This window comes from Canis lupus, chromosome 15, assembly GCF_003254725.2.
Source record: "Canis lupus dingo isolate Sandy chromosome 15, ASM325472v2, whole genome shotgun sequence".
In the NCBI taxonomy this organism is placed as follows: domain Eukaryota; kingdom Metazoa; phylum Chordata; class Mammalia; order Carnivora; family Canidae; genus Canis; species Canis lupus.
In genome coordinates, this window is record NC_064257.1 from 44,128,823 (window position 1) to 44,144,640 (window position 15,818).

General features: G+C 45.5%; 1 protein-coding gene across 7 annotated transcripts in view; it reads left to right on the forward strand.

Moving 5' to 3' along the window:
* The first annotated feature begins 10,384 nt into the window (after positions 1-10,384).
* SMAD1 (SMAD family member 1) overlaps positions 10,385-15,818 on the forward strand; it is a 78,199-nt gene continuing 72,765 nt past the window's right edge. The window contains exons 1-2 of one of the 7 annotated variants that reach the window (XM_049094157.1): positions 11,877-11,927; positions 12,974-13,079. The gene's annotated coding sequence lies outside the window, so the exon portion shown is untranslated. Of the gene's footprint in view, positions 10,531-11,801; positions 11,928-11,997; positions 12,031-12,616; positions 13,080-13,598; positions 13,771-13,803; positions 13,872-15,818 lie in introns of those variants that run through there. The other 6 variants (XM_049094154.1, XM_025438742.3, XM_025438746.3 and 3 more) reach the window with 6 other exon arrangements.

Genomic DNA, 15,818 nt, shown 5'->3' on the forward strand with positions numbered 1-15,818 from the left:
TTAAGCCACTGCCATTTTGCTTTTGTGTTAAAGGAAGCCAAGGCTAGTCTTTCAACTTGGGCAAACTTCCAGTGGATGTAGGCTTAGTGAAGAGAAATTGCAGAAAGCAAATTTCCAGAAGCAAAACTATTTAAGAGTTTTTCTTCTGAAATTTGGTAGTTGTTAAGACTTAAAAACTGACCAGTCCACTAAATATTTTGTCAGTGTGAGTGTGAGTCTACCTCAAACACTTGACTTTGGAAGCAGAAATTGTGCCCAGCACACAGTAGGCACTATGAACATTCAGTCAAAAGAAAACTGACTACCTTTATTGACCTGACTACCGTATACCAGATACCATGTTAAGCACTTTAGATGCATCAGCATACATGCTGTGGGACCTTAGGCAAGTCACTTCACATGTTGGTGCTTCATTTTCTTCATCCATAAAATGGAGATAACATAATAACTATATCATCAGGTTGTTTTGAAGGATAAAGGAGTTAATAACATATATGGAAGGTGCTCAAAACAATGCCTGGAAAATTGTACACATTGACTAAGTATTGGCTATTACCATTATCAGTATTGTTCCGCACAAACCCTATGCAGTAGGCCCTGATACCACCAGCAGATGAGGATAGTGGCATCTATCTCATAGGGAGGTCCTCAGACTATAAAGACGATGCCTCTCAGATGTTCACATTGTGCCAGGTAAATGCCCAGTAAACTCTAGCTATTATGAGTTTGATATGTAGCAGCACTCGAATGCGGCCCTTTTCAAATTTGCGTTTAAATATTGTGTCAGGGAAGAGAAAAAAAAATTAGCTTTTTGTGGGAAAAAAGGCTAGTCATTATTCATCCATCTCTACAATGTACTCATGGGGCCTCCTGATATGTAGTTAATGGGTCAAAGGATGAGTGATATGTGATGTGCAACACACAGCAACCAAGTGAACAGGGCACAGCACAAGGAAGGGAGCAGAGAATGCCTAGGGATAAAGCTTTGGTATGGAAAAGAGATTGCTCTGGAGTAGGAGGCCCAGAATTGGACTTGATTCTGCCATTTACCAGGTTTTTGACCTTGTGCACATTACTGAACTCTTTTTTTTAAAATAAATTTATTTTTTATTGGTGTTCAATTTACCAACATACAGAATAACACCCAGTGCTCATCCCTCAAGTGCCCCCCTCAGTGCCCGTCACCCATTCACCCCCACCCCCCACCCTCCTCCCCTTCCACCACCCCTAGTTCGTTTCCCAGAGTTAGGAGTCTTTATGTTCTGTCTCCCTTTCTGATATTTCCCACACATTTCTTCTCCCTTCCCTTATATTCCCTTTCACTATTATTTATATTCCCCAAATGAATGAGAACATATAATGTTTGTCCTTCTCCGATTGACTTACTTCACTCAGCATGATACCTTCCAGTTCCATCCACATTGAAGCAAATGGTGGGTATTTGTTGTTTTTAATGGCTGAGTAATATTCCATTGTATACATAAACCACATCTTCTTTATCCATCATCTTTCGATGGACACCGAGGCTCCTTCCACAGTTTGGCTATTATGGACATTGCTGCTATAAACATTGGGGTGCCAGTGTCCCCGTGTTTCATTGCATCTGTATCTTTGGGGTAAATCCCCAACAGTGCAATTGCTGGGTTGTAGGGCAGGTCTATTTTTAACTCTTTGAGGAACCTCCACACGGTTTTCCAGAGTGGCTGTGCCAGTTCACATTCTCACCAACAGTGCAAGAGGGTTCCCTTTTCTCTGCATCCTCTCCAACATTTGGGGTTTCCTGCCTTGTTAATTTTCCCCATTCTCACTGGTGTGAGGTGGTATCTCATTGTGGTTTTGATTTGTATTTCCCTGATGGCAAGTGATGCAGAGCATTTTCTCATGTGTGTGTTGGCCATGTCTATGTCTTCCTCTGTGAGATTTCTCTTCATGTCTTTTGCCCATTTCATGATTGGATTGTTCGTTTCTTTGGTGTTGAGTTTAATAAGTTCTTTATAGATCTTGGAAACTAGCCCTTTATCTGATACATCATTTGCAAATATCTTCTCCCATTCTGTAGGTTGTCTTTTAGTTCTGTTGACTGTATCCTTTGCTGTGCAAAAGCTTCTTATCTTGATGAAGTCCCATTAGTTCATTTTTGCTTTTGTTTCTTTTGCCTTCGTGGATGTATCTTGCAAGAACTTACTGTGCCTGAGTTCAAAAAGGGTGTTGCCTGTGTTCTCCTCTAGGATTTTGATGGACTCTTGTCTCACATTTAGATCTTTCATCCATTTTGAGTTTATCTTTGTGTATGGTGCAAGAGAGTGGTCTAGTTTCATTCTTCTGCATGTGGATGTCCAATTTTCCCAGCACCATTTATTGAAGAGACTGTCTTTCTTCCAATGGATAGTCTTTCCTTCTTTATTGAATATTAGTTGACCATAAAGTTCAGGGTCCACTTCTGGGTTCTCTACTCTGTTCCATTGATCTATGTGTCTGTTTTTGTGCCAGTACCACACTGTCTTGATTACCACAGCTTTGTACTACAACCTGAAATCTGGCATTGTGATGCCCCCAGATATGGTTTTCTTTTTTAAAATTCCCCTGGCTATTCGGGGTCTTTTCGGATTCCACACAAATCTTAAAATAATTTGTTCTAACTCTCTGAAGAAAGTCCATGGTAATTCGATAGGGATTGCATTAAACGTGTAAATTGCCCTGGGTAACATTGCATCCCAAAGATTTTGAACGGTTGTATCTTCATTCTCATTAGTTTCCATGAATCTTTTTAATTCTTCCTTAATTTCCTGGTTGACCCTTTCATCTTTTAGCAGGATGGTCCTTAACCTCCACGTGTTTGAGGTCCTTCCAAACTTCTTTGTGATTTAGTTCTATTTTCAAGGCATTATGGTCTGAGAATATGCAGGGGACGATCCCAATCTTTTGGTATTCGTTCAGACTCGATTTGTGACCCAGTATGTGGTCTATTCTGGAGAAAGTTCCATGTGCACTTGAGAAGAATGTGTATTCGGTTGAGTTTGGATGTAAAGTTCTGTAGATATCTGTGAAATCCATCTGGTCCAGTGTATCATTTAAAGCTCTCGTTTCTTTGGAGATGTTGTGCTTAGAAGACCTATCGAGTATAGAAAGAGCTAGATTGAAGTCACCGAGTATAAGTGTATTATTATCTAAGTATGTCTTTTTTTTTAATTTTAATTTTTATTTATGATAGTCACAGAGAGAGAGAGAGAGAGGCAGAGACACAGGAAGAGGGAGAAGCAGGCCCCATGCACCGGGAGCCCGACGTGGGATTCGATCCCGGATCTCCAGGATTGTGCCCTGGGCCAAAAGCAGGCGCCAAACCGCTGCGCCACCCAGGGATCCCCTAAGTATGTCTTAACTTTGATTTTTAATTGATTGATATACTTGGCAGCTCCCACATCTGGGGCATATATATTGAGGATTGTTAAGTCCTCTTGTTGGATAGATCCTTTAAGTATGAGATAGTGTCCCTCTTCATCTCTCACTACAGTCTTCAGGGTAAATTTTAGTTTATCTGATATAAGGATGGCTACCCCTGCTTTCTTTTGAGAACCATTCGAATGGTAAATGGTTCTCCAACCTTTTATTTTCAGGCTGTAGGTGTCCTTCTGTCTAAAATGAGTCTCTTGTAGACAGCAAATAGATGGGTCCTGCTTTTTTATCCAGTCTGAAACCCCGCGCCTTTTGATGGGGTCATTAAGCCCATTCACGTTCAGAGTTACTATTGAGAGATATGAGTTTAGTGTCATCATGATATCTATTCAGTCCTTGTTTTTGTGTATTGTTCCACTGAACTTCTTCTTAAAGGGGAATTTTAAGAGTCCCCCTTAAAATTTCTTGCAGAGCTGGTTTGGAGGTCACATATTCTTTTAGTTGCTGCCTGTCTTGGAAGCTCTTTATCTCTCCTTCCATTTTGAATGAGAGCCTTGCTGGATAAAGTATTCTTGGTTGCATGTTCTTCTCATTTAGGACCCTGAATATATCCTGCCAGCCCTTTCTGGCCTGCCAGGTCTCTGTGGAGAGGTCTGCTGTTACCCTAATACTCCTCCCCATAAAAGTCAGGGATTTCTTGTCTCTTGTTGCTTTAAGGATCTTCTCTTTATCTTTGGAATTTGCAAGCTTCACTATTAAATGTCGAGGTGTTGAACGGTTTGTATTGATTTTAGGGGGGGATCTCTCTATTTCCTGGATCTGAATGCCTGTTTCCCTTCCCAGATTAGGAAAGTTTTCAGCTAGAATTTGTTCAAATACATATTCTGGCCCTCTGTCCCTTTCGGCGCCCTTGGGAACACCAATTCAACGTAGGTTTTTCTTCCTCAGGCTGTCGTTTATTTCCTTTAATCTATCTTCATGGTCTTTTAATTGTTTGTCTCTTTTTTCCTCAGTTTCCTTCTTTGCCATCAACTTATCTTCTATGTCACTCACTCGTTCTTCCACCTCGTTAACCCTCGTCGTTAGGACTTCTAGTTTGGATTGCATCTCATTCAATTGATTCTTAATTTCTGCCTGATTAGCTCTAAATTCTGCAGTCATGAAGTCTCTCGAGTCCTTTATGCTTTTTTCTAGAGCCACCAGTAGCTGTATAATAGTGCTTCTGAATTGGCTTTCTGACATTGAATTGTAATCCAGATTTTGTAACTCTGTGGGAGAGAGGACTGTTTCTGATTCTTTCTTTTGAGGTGAGGTTTTCCTTCTAGTCATTTTGCTCAGTGCAGAGTACACTACAGTACTCTGTACTGTACAATACTACAAAACAAGTACAATACAACAAAACAAGTTGTATTGGGAAAAGGAGAAAAAGAGGAGAGAAAGAAGGAAAGAAAAGAGAAAAAGAAAAAAGGAAGAAAAAAGAAAAAAGAGAAGAAAAAGAGAAAGAAAAAGAAAGGAAAAAAAAGGATGGGGGAAGCAAACAGAAATCAAAAAGCAAAAAAACAAAACAAAACAAAACAAAAACACAGGGGAGTATCTTCTGATTCTGTGTACTTTAAGTCCCTTGACTTCCCCTGGAACTTGTCCATCTAGCTGGTCTTCTGGGGGAGGGGCCTGTTGTGCTGATTTTCAGGTGTCAGCACCTGGGGGAGCTGCTCTGCCCCCTGCCTGGTGCAGGGCTCAGTGGGGGTTGTTTACCCCGTGAGGCCCCAGGAGGAACAGCCCCAGTGGCGGGGCCAGCTCTGGAGCCCTGGAGTCAGCCCCCGCAGTAGCTCCGGAGCTCTCCGTCTGCAGGGCCTGGAGGCTCCGGGGCGGGGCCGCTGATCTGCTCAGCTGGGGCAGGAGCGTCCTCGCTGTCCTGGGCCCTCCCTGCCTCTGCCTGTCCCGGGGGGAGGCCGGATCCTGGGCTGTGTCCCGGCGCCCTGTGCTCCGGAGCCTGCGCTGGTGGATTCGCGCTCCCGCCCCGCAGCCCCCTCCGCGGAGCCGCTTCCCGAGCCCCTCCGAGCTGCTCCCGGCCGCGCAGCCCCCTCCGCACGGAGCCGCTTCCTCTGCCGGAGCCGCCGGAGCTGCTCTGGGTCCCGCCGTGCGCGCTGCAGCCCTTAGGGAGCTCGGCGCACTCTCCCGGGGCGCAGGTGTCTGTTACTGTCCCCGGGAGCCCGAGGGCATCCCCGCCCTCCTGGGTCCTGCTCCAACTCCCTGGGAGCCCCTTTCCGCCCGGGAAGGTCGGTGCAGCTCCTGCTCCTCCGGGACGGGGCTCTCCTGTCCTGGGGACACTCGCCCCGGCCTCAGCCCGGCTCCTCGCGGGGCCCCTCCCCCTTGGAGGCCTTTTGTTTCTTTATTTCTTTTCCCCCGTCTTCCTACCTTGATAGAAGTGCGAACTCTTCTCACTGTAGCATTCCAGGTGTTCTCTCTTTAAATCTCAGGCCGAATTCGTAGATTTTCAGGATGATTTGAAGGTTATCTAGGTAATTTGGTGGGGACAGGTGACCTGGGGACCCTACTCTTCCGCCATCTTGCCCCTCCCTGATATTACTGAACTCTTGACTTCACTTCCCTCATTTGTAAAAATGAAGATTTTGAGCTCAACCAACCCATCCCTCCCAGCTATCAGAAGGAGCTCAACCAACCCATCCCTCCCAGCTTTCAGAAGGATCTTTGTTTGTTTAATGGCTAGGAGATGATGTTGGCTCTTAAAGAACAGGTAGAAATTTGAAAACTAGAGATGCTGGGATCACATAGAACTATGGAGAAAAATAATCATATTTAAGTGCTTTGGAGGAATACCACTGCAAATTTGCTGGTGTTTGTGCAGGAGAATGAAGGAAACCAGGCAGGGTACTTCAAGGGACCTTGAGTACCAGGCCTCAGAGTTGGAAGTCGATTGGGAGGCGCTGCTGACCCACTAAACTGTTTGGTCAGGGGAATGACGTGGACAAACAACTCCTTTTGGGAGATAATTCAGCAATTTGAATGATATAAGGGTCACTGGAGGCATGGAGGAGAGTTGGACACCATAGAGATCTAAGCATGAGATCAAAGTACCTGGGGGCAATGGGAAAGGAGGGATGTGAGAGAGTTTGAAGAAAGATGTGAACATCTTAGGAAAGGAATGAACCTGTGGAAACCACTGCCCATATGATTTAACTGGCAGGGAGTAGATGTGCCAAGTCAGCAGTTTGGAGGGGGGGGCGCACAAACTTGGGTCCAAACATTTATTAGGTGAATTTAGGAACAACAATTTGAACAACACTCAAAAAATTAGGAATTCAGTCTTTTTACTAACAGTCGAATTTTTTTTTTTTAAGATTTTATTTATTTATTCATGAGAGACACAGAATAAGAGGCAACAGACACAGGCAGAGGGAGAGGCAGGCTCCCTGCGGGGAGCCGGATGCGGGACTCGATCCTAGGACCCCGGGATCACACCCCGAGCCAGAGGCAGGGGCACAACCACTGAGCCACCCAGGTGCCCCAATAATGGTTCAATTAATCGAGGTCAGGTAAGCAGAAAATGCTGTCGCTATATTATCTTTTAGAACTTCAGTAGCATTGATATTCACTGTGAGGTTTTGGAGAATAACAGCATTGAAATTCTGTGTTGCAGGCAAGTGGAGGAAGAAATAGTCTTCACAGGCCTGCGTCTAGATGCCATACATACTGTATTGTCTGATGCCACCTGGAAATGGGGTCACCGTGAACAATTCTGCTAAGCAAAGATTATAGAATGCTCCACAAACTTAAGGAACTGTGGGAATTCCTACAAAATTTTGTCATGATGATAAATACTGTAAAATGTTCACACAAAACCTGTGGTGCACAGACTGTTATGGAACTCGGAGAAGGGGTAATAATTTTTTGCAAATTCCTCACATTTATAATTAGACATTAGAAGTTTAAATAAATTGAAATTAATAATAAGTGAGAAATTCAGATTTGAGAGTGAAGGCAATCATGAAAAAGAACCATTACTGCAAAGTTTGCTCTATTTTAAGAAAAACACCAATTGGAATTTTCACAGCGGTTCAGTTAGATATTTAATTCCTTCAGCAAATATTTGAGTGTCTCCTGTGATAGGTCTGTGTAAACTTTGGGCATGCAGTGGGGAAACACTTGACAAGGTTCCCATCCTCATATTACTTAGAAGGCAGGTAGGGTCTTCCCACTGATATTCAAAACAGCGTGCCTAAACACATTCCTAACTATAAGCAGCCAAAAGTTTTCTAGAGGAAAAGGTGTGATGAGAGAATAGAAGAATTTCAACATAAAAAATTCATAATTTGCACTTTTCCCTCAACAATAGTTATCATTGGAACATTCCTTTTTAGTGTGGAATACCACACCAGTGATCCTTGGCCAGCTCATTCCAGGGGAATTGATTCATTTAAATTCACTTAAGGGGTTGCTACACAAACCCTACATGACATTTATTTTTCTATTCAGTAGAACTATCTCTTAACATAAATTTGGGGGGGGTTCATATTTTGCACATTTAGTATTTGCAGCCAATTTTAAGGGCTCACCTTACTGATAAATGATTAGTAGTTGTGTTTTGGTTTTGTTTTCATTTTTTAAGCAGGCTAGCTCAATAAGAGAATTAGTTTGCCTTTGGTGACTTGATACCTCCTTTTCTCTGAGGAGACTGTCCTCTTCCCTGCCTTACCCACCTACTTTCTCTGACCATACCACTAGATCTTGGCATCACCCCAAACTGCCCCAGCTCCATAATTTCAAGCATCCCATTCCCAGACTGTTCCTATTATTTGGGAGTGAGTCTCAACTCTGGCAATTCTTGGACTCCATTAGGACCTTCAATCCATTGATCTTATCACCTTTCCTTTGTCTTCTACTCCTTTATATCCTCACCTCCCTCACTCCCACAGCCCACCCTAGCCTCTCCCCTGCCCACATTCTCTGCTCTCTGACCCTCTTTCCCTCCATCACACTTACCTGCAAAACCCTCGTGCTGTCCCCTCAGGCTGACAAGGCTGTAGAAAAGTCCACAGCCCTGCTGAGTGTTTTTGCTTTGCATTCATGACCATTAACCTCAAATCGGCACTTACTAGCACTGCCTGGCAATCCTACCATATTTGTGTAGTTCATTTGCTCTGAAACTCTCCCAGAAGATAACTCTTTCATATCTGCTGCTCTTTTCCAACCTCCATAATCTCTCCCACCCTAACCATTCTCAGGAAGTAGGGCTCTTCACTAAGATAAGAGAAGTAGTAGAAGAGAACTTCCCTGTGTTCCTGCCTGGGCAGCTACCAGCACAGGTGCACCTGGTTCACACACTGTCTTCCCTCCTGTGTCTAGCTTCTCCCTGCATTGCTGCACTGGCCTCCTGGATAATCCGCGATTGAATGAAGTAGACTCAGGTTCAGGGACTTTGCACTTGTTCCTCACTCTGCTTGGGAGTTTGGTGACCCTCCTCCTAGATCAGTGGCATGCTCCCTGTCTTCCTTCAAGACTTCTTTGTTAGGGAGCTTTGCCCTACCCCTATAGACATAGCACCCACCCCTGCTCCCAATCCCTCCTACCTTGCTTCTTCCTTCCCATGTACCACCCACCACCTAGAATATTTGTGTATTTATTCATTATTTATCTTCTTTGATGAGAGCAGGGATTTTTTATCTGTGTAGTTTGTAACTATATGCCTTGTAATTAGAACAGTGCCTCACACATTTGTTTGTTCGTTCATTCATTCATTCATTCAGCAGGTGTTTAATAAGCTCCTACTGGGTGCCAGATACTGTTCTAGGCTCTGAGAGAATAGCAATGAACCGAACAGACCAAAAGTCCTGTTCTTTCAGCTAAGTAGTTAGGTAGTGATAGGGAAAGAGGATTACAAAACATGTGTGTTTGGGAGGGGTAGGTAAAAGTTTAGATAGAGTGGCCAGGCTGGGTCTTATTGAGAGGGGAACAGTTGGATGAAGACCTGAGAGGGGTGAGGGAAGGCCCACAGCCATGTGGGAAGGGCTTTCCAGGTAGGAGACAGCTACTGTGGAGGCCCTGAGATGGGATTGGACTCAGGTTGCTCCAGGACTTGTGAGGAGGCCAGGTTGACTTGAGGAAGTAAGCAAGGGAGAGAGTAGGAGATCAGGTAGGAAGGAGTTGGGAGCACAGATCAGGGAGGGCTTTGTACACATGGTGAGAACTCTTACTTGAATGAAATGGGGAGCCACGGGAAGGTTTTCTGATACAATGATATCAATACACAAGCCATATTCAAGCTTTGACAATTGTCCAAATAATGTCCTTTTTTGAAAAAAGTATCCAATTTTTTATTGCCGCCATTTAAAGAAATAACTTGCACAAAGGGTAAAATCAAATTGCATAGCATATGCAGTGTGAATAATTGTCATTTGTGGCGATCAGAACTGTACTAAGCAAGGTCATGTGTAGGTTAAAATGTAATAATTTTATAATTTTTATAAAATAAAAAGTGAGTTTTATTGTCATTGCATAGCTTCTCCCACAATCCTGGGTCCAATTAAGGATCACACACTACATTTAGTTGCTGTATCTTTTTAAAACAGCTTTATTGAAACAAAATTCACATGCCATCTAATCTACCCATTTAAAGTGCACGATTCAATGGCTTTTAATATATCCACAGAGTTGTGTAACTACCATCACAGACTAATTTTATAACATTTTTTACACGCCCCCCCCCCAAAGAAACACGATAACCTTTGGCTATCGCTCTTCCTCGATCTCCCTATCCTCCCAAACATAGGCAACCAACATTCTACTTCCTGTCTCTACAGATGGGCCAATTCTGGGTATTTCAATATGAATCAAATATGTGGGCTTTGTATCTGGCCTCTTTCATGTGATACAATATTTTCCAGGTTCATTCATGCAGCATGTGTCAGTATCTCATTCTTGTTAATGACTGAATAATGTTCCATTGTGTATACAGCACGTTCTATTTACCAGGGAAGGGTTTTGGGCAGAGGAGTGACCTGATCTGAGTGGCATTTCACAAGGCTCAGGCCAGCTGTTGTTTCAAGGAGCAGAGAATGATGAACTGTGTCAAATGCTGCTTTTAGGGAAAATAAGATGAGGCCCAAGACTTGACCAGTAAGTGCTCAAATAGCTTAACAAAGAGATGAACTGAAATATTCTGATCTATAATTTACAAAGTGTTGTATGTCTTATGGGGCTTGTTGCATTTCTTTTGAATAATTAAACATGGAATGCAGAAATAAATTAAGAAATATGAATTTAAAATAGACTGTGGACATGTAAAGGTGCATGAACAATTGGAGAGTACCATTAACTTCCTTCGGTCTTTGATATTTTCTTTATACTGGTGGTAATGGTTCTTTGAGTTCGTGAGAAATTTATTCCTCAGAGTAATCATTCCTCTCTAAACATAACTCAACATTATGGTAATTATCCAAGATTTCATGGCAGCTTCCAGAGAGCTAGCCAAGGGAAAAATTAATTCTTACAAAAGATATGTTCGAGGTCTATGCAGATCAGGTTAGATGAGAGCCAGTCTGTTTTTATTTTAGGGGGTTGGTGTCATATAAAAGATTATAGAAATCGGATCAAAAGTTGAGTTCCATCCCAAAAAAAAAAAAAAAAAGTTGAGTTCCACTGTGGCATCTGCCATTACTTAGAACCACTACGTTACCCACTCAAGTCATCACATACTGAACTGGCCCAAAACACAAAACAGCGATACGGGTGGGTGTAAGCAGATGCAGTAGCACTAGGCTATCCAGTTCTGGGTACGTGCAACTTGTGGGGCGTGCAAAAGTGAAGGGCAATGGAAACTGGACATGAAAAGGAGAGGTCTGAAAGAGAATGGTCAGAAACGCGCCCCGCGGGTGCGGTGGTAGCGTTCGGAGGGCGCGGTGGGCGGGTGATGAGTAGTTCAGAAAATAAAGAAGACTAAACCTGGAACTTCACGTGAGGATAACGCACCAAGCCCGCTCCGCCGGGACTCCAGGAAGCAGGGGAAAGAAGGCTGGTTTCTTTCTCCTTGGAGTCAACGGGGCGTGGGGCCGGGGGCGGGCTGGGGGAGGCGGGAGCAGGGAGGTGGCCGGCCCCGCGGCCCCGCGGCCCCGCGCTCGCGCTCAGCGGCCGGGAATTTGGAGAGGATCCCTGGTCGCGCGGCGGCGGCGGCGGCGGCGGCGGCGGCGGCGGCGCGCGGGTGCGCGTGTGAGCAGGCGGGCGGGCGGGCGAGCGAGCGAGCGGGCGGGCGGGCGGGCGGGCGAGTGCGCCGGCTGTTGGCAGCCGCCGAGTGGAGGCTGGGCGGCTCCGACTCCCTGACGCCAGCGCGACCAGATCAATCCAGGCTCCGGGAGCGGGCGGGCGGGCGGAGGAAGCGGAGGCCGAGCGGCCGAGCCCGGGCCGAGGCGCGGGGAGGCACCCTGCGAGCGCAGCGCCCCGCCGGCCGGACCGGGGCCGCGGGACCCCGCTCGTCCGGCCCCTCGTGCGCCCGCGCGGACGGGCGCGCCGCCAACCCGGTAAAACGAAACAGACCCGCACCCAACTTTCTCCTTGGCCGCGTCCCCGCCCTCCTTCGGCGCCCGGCGCTTGCTTTCCAGCGCCGCCGCCGCCTCCCGTGGGGTGAGCGCGGGGCCGGTGACGCGGGCCGCGGCGGGCAGGGGGCTCTTCCCCGCGCGGGGCGGGCCGGGCCGGGCCCCCCCCATGATGGCGCCTCCCGGCCGCGCCGAGGAGCGGACCTGCCACCGCCTCCCGCTCCCGCTCCCGCTCCCGCTGTGGCGCCCGGCCGGCCAGGCGGGGCTCGGCGCCGTTCTCCTCGCGTCTTTGTTGGCTCAGCCGTGGGGAAGCCGCGCTCCTCCGCCCGAGCCTCTCCCCGGCGCCGGCCGCCGCGGGACCTCCCCTCCCGCCCTCTTTCCCCCTCCGCAGCCGGGCCGAGGCCCGTGCGCGCCGCCCGCCGCCCCATTGTGTCCCGCCGGCCCGGGCGACCCTTGCGGGAGCTGGGGGACGGCCGCGGGGCGCTGCCCTCCGCGCGGTGGGCGCCCGGCCGAGCGGGGCCGGCTCCAGGGGCCCCCGGTGCCCCGCGCGCCTCCGCATCCCGCACGGGGGCCTTTCCCTGCCCCAGCGAGCCTCTTGGGGGTCGAGGTCAAGGAAAGTTCGCACCGAAATTCCCTCTAATTTATTCAAAGGCTTGGCGGCGGCGCGTATTTTTTTTTTTTTTTTCCCCTCTCTCTTCCGCCTACACCCCGTGCGCCTCCAAGTGTCGTCTCATTCCTTTCCCTTTACCGGATTCGATTGCCTCACTGCATGTGTATTTGTGAGTTCGCTGTTGAACAACTGTTCATTTACTCCGCTCGCCGCCTTTGTTAGTGTTCCTCGGGCTCGTTGCTGGAGGAAGGTGGGGGGAGTGGGTGTGAGCGAGACCGACGTGGGCTTGTTTTTCTAGTTGCTTTATACACATGAGGGCTTAAAGGGAGAACGTTTCCTTGATGCACTTTAGGAAGGGAGGAGGAACAAACGCCTGCCGGATCCCACAACTACAGTAGCTGCGGCTTTTGTTTATTTTGAGGCTCAAACGATTGTTCCATCTACTGTGCAAGATAGCCCGCGAGGCGCTTCCCTTCTGAAAATCGAGGCACGTCTCCGAACCATCTTCTTGAGAAAGCATCGTTTTCGTGAGTGCTGTGGCAACCGGCCTTCCCTACCCCCCCCCCTTCCCTTCCTGTTCTCTTCTTTTCCATTGTATCCGAAGTTTCAAAGCATGTGGAATGATACAGAAGTTGCATGATGTCACTCTGTCATCCTGTTGCTGGAACTCTTAGCACCTAAATCACAGAATGCCTTCGTTTCAGAGCATTTCTTGCTCTCCTTGCCCGTGGTGATAACATGCTTAACGTTCAGTAACACGATAAGAAAACTGTTCTCGGCCCGTGTTGACTTTTCATGTTGTTTATAATTACCACTTTACGTTTTATTGGAAGTAGGTGAGCTGTATTGGAACCACTGTTTCAAAAAAAAAAAAAAAATAGTGACAGGGCCCATGTTCAGGGACCCAGCATTTTCAAGTAGTATAAATATTTTGCATCAGTGTTCTTCTGATGTAGGTGCCAGGCCTACCTATGCTGAAATGATTAAGGTGATTGTCGTACTCCCTCTCTCTTTCCCATTTGCAGTTACTTGATATTTCTCTGCAGGTGGTGTACATTTGTGTGATACTGCAATTCTTAGGAAACTGTAACCAGGGTCGTGAGAGATGATTTTCTAGAAGTGGGTGATGCCAGAGCCTCTGGAGGATCCAGACAAGATCGGGTTTCTTCTGAGTGTAGGGATTTGTCCTTGATTTAGTTTTGACCCCTCCAACCATAGGTATGTAACCAAATACATTTTTCCTTTTTGCAGTATCCATTGGTTTTATACCCTTGAAGAGTGGATGACCTTTGCATTTTAGAGAAATGACCATTTTATAGGTATTTGAAAATGTTAACCTCTTATATTCTTGGAATTTAAGTAAATTTTTCCCTACGAAATTCATTGAAGCATTATGTCAGTCTCATTCCCCCCACCCTCATACATTTGTTAGTTAAAAACTAAATTTCAGTTTGTGATTCTGATTTATAGTAATTCTGGGTTAAAGATAAAATTTAATGACTTGGTTAGATAAGAAAAAGAAGAAACTGGGGTGTAATTAGATGACTATGTTTAAGCTGTAGTCACCTACATAATCAAGGCCAAGTTGTGTGTGTATAAAAGATCTCATTTGTGTAGTCTTACAAGGCTAATGGAGGCATCATTGAGGCTTTATAAATAATGTAAGTTGTGTATAATGTAGAGTCTCCAGAGACAGCAGAGAAAGCATCATTACCAGCCTTTTCAACCTGCTTGAGATCTTAAATTGATTTACAGCACTGAACTGGTGCAAAATGATACATCAGGATGACATGGGGTCAGCCTGTAAAAGTCTATGATGTCAGCCTATTAGTTCAGTCATCATAATTAAACCATATTACAGGGGCAGCTAAGCAGGAGTCTGGCGTTATACTTCAGATATGGGTGGTACATGGATTTTGTTTATAGTGGAAAGGCTGAGCTGACCAGGAACCCAAGTGTTTCTGAAAGAGGGAAAGGCTTACAGAACTCCGAATTTCTGAAGAAATTTAAAATAAATGAAAGGATGTTCAATCTGCATTGTCTAAGTAGCTTTCCGTTTGGTAGTGGAGAAACAGATGCATTGGGGGTTCTGATAAGAACTTTTGCAGCTTTTATACTGAACCAGGCTTCATATGAGCTTGAATTTAACGTGACCTTAGGGACCTTCTAAAATATCAGAGGACCACATACTTCTTATCTCTGGTCCTGTCATTAGCACTGAGTTGCACTGTATTGATGTATCAGTTGGCATGTTTTTTCTTAACTAGCCACAGTTACCAGGTCTCCACTGAAAGCAAAGATATTTGAATTGAACATAGGAACAATTTAGGAAAAGAAGACTCTTGTTTTTTGTTGAAATTTCTGGCAATCTTTATTCAGTTTATGGGTCATCTGGGGAGGTACTATCCAATAAAACAGCTATAGCTACATATCAGTATTTAAATGTTAGTAAAATTAAAATTTATTTTCTCAGTAGAACTAGCCACATGTGGCTCGGGGCTACCATATTGGACAATGTATGTGGAACATTTTCGTTATCACAGAAGGGTCTGCTGGACAGGGCTGCTCTAGGACTTTTACTTCTTTTCCTTTCTACTCTTTCAGCTACTTCTCTGCTTACTACTTCTAATGAGCTTGTGGGGTCAGGAAAAAGAGGTGTATCATTAATTTTTTCACCTACTAGTTGCTCTTGATAAAATAAAAAACAATTTGGAGGGGATCCCTGGGTGGCTCAGCGGTTTAGCGCCTGCCTTTGGCCCAGGGCGCGATCCTGGAGTCCTGGGATCGAGTCCCACGTCTGGCTCCCGGCATGGAGTCTACTTCTCCCTCCTCCTGTGTCTCTGCCTCTTTCTCTCTCTATGTCTATCATAAATAAATAAATGAATCTTTGAAAAAAGAAAGTTTGGAAATGGTAATTGAAGTACGGGATGAAATGAGGTTGATTTTTCTCTGGATCATATTTATCATAAGGGTTAGGTACACAAAAGTCGATACCATGCTCATACCTTTTTTAAGCCCCAAAACTTACCTAAGTACTGTTATCACATTTTACAGGCAAAGAAATTTGAGTTCAGAATGATTCAGTGTCTTGCCTCAGGCCATATAACTAGTGAGTGATTATGATTTATAATCTTAGCTGGGATATGACAGACAATTTGACTGTAGAACCTCACTTTTAACTATGTATGTATATATATTTTTTAAATGTATATTTATATGTATATTCTGTCTAGAATATTCCAATATTCATTGTTCTGGGCTTTACC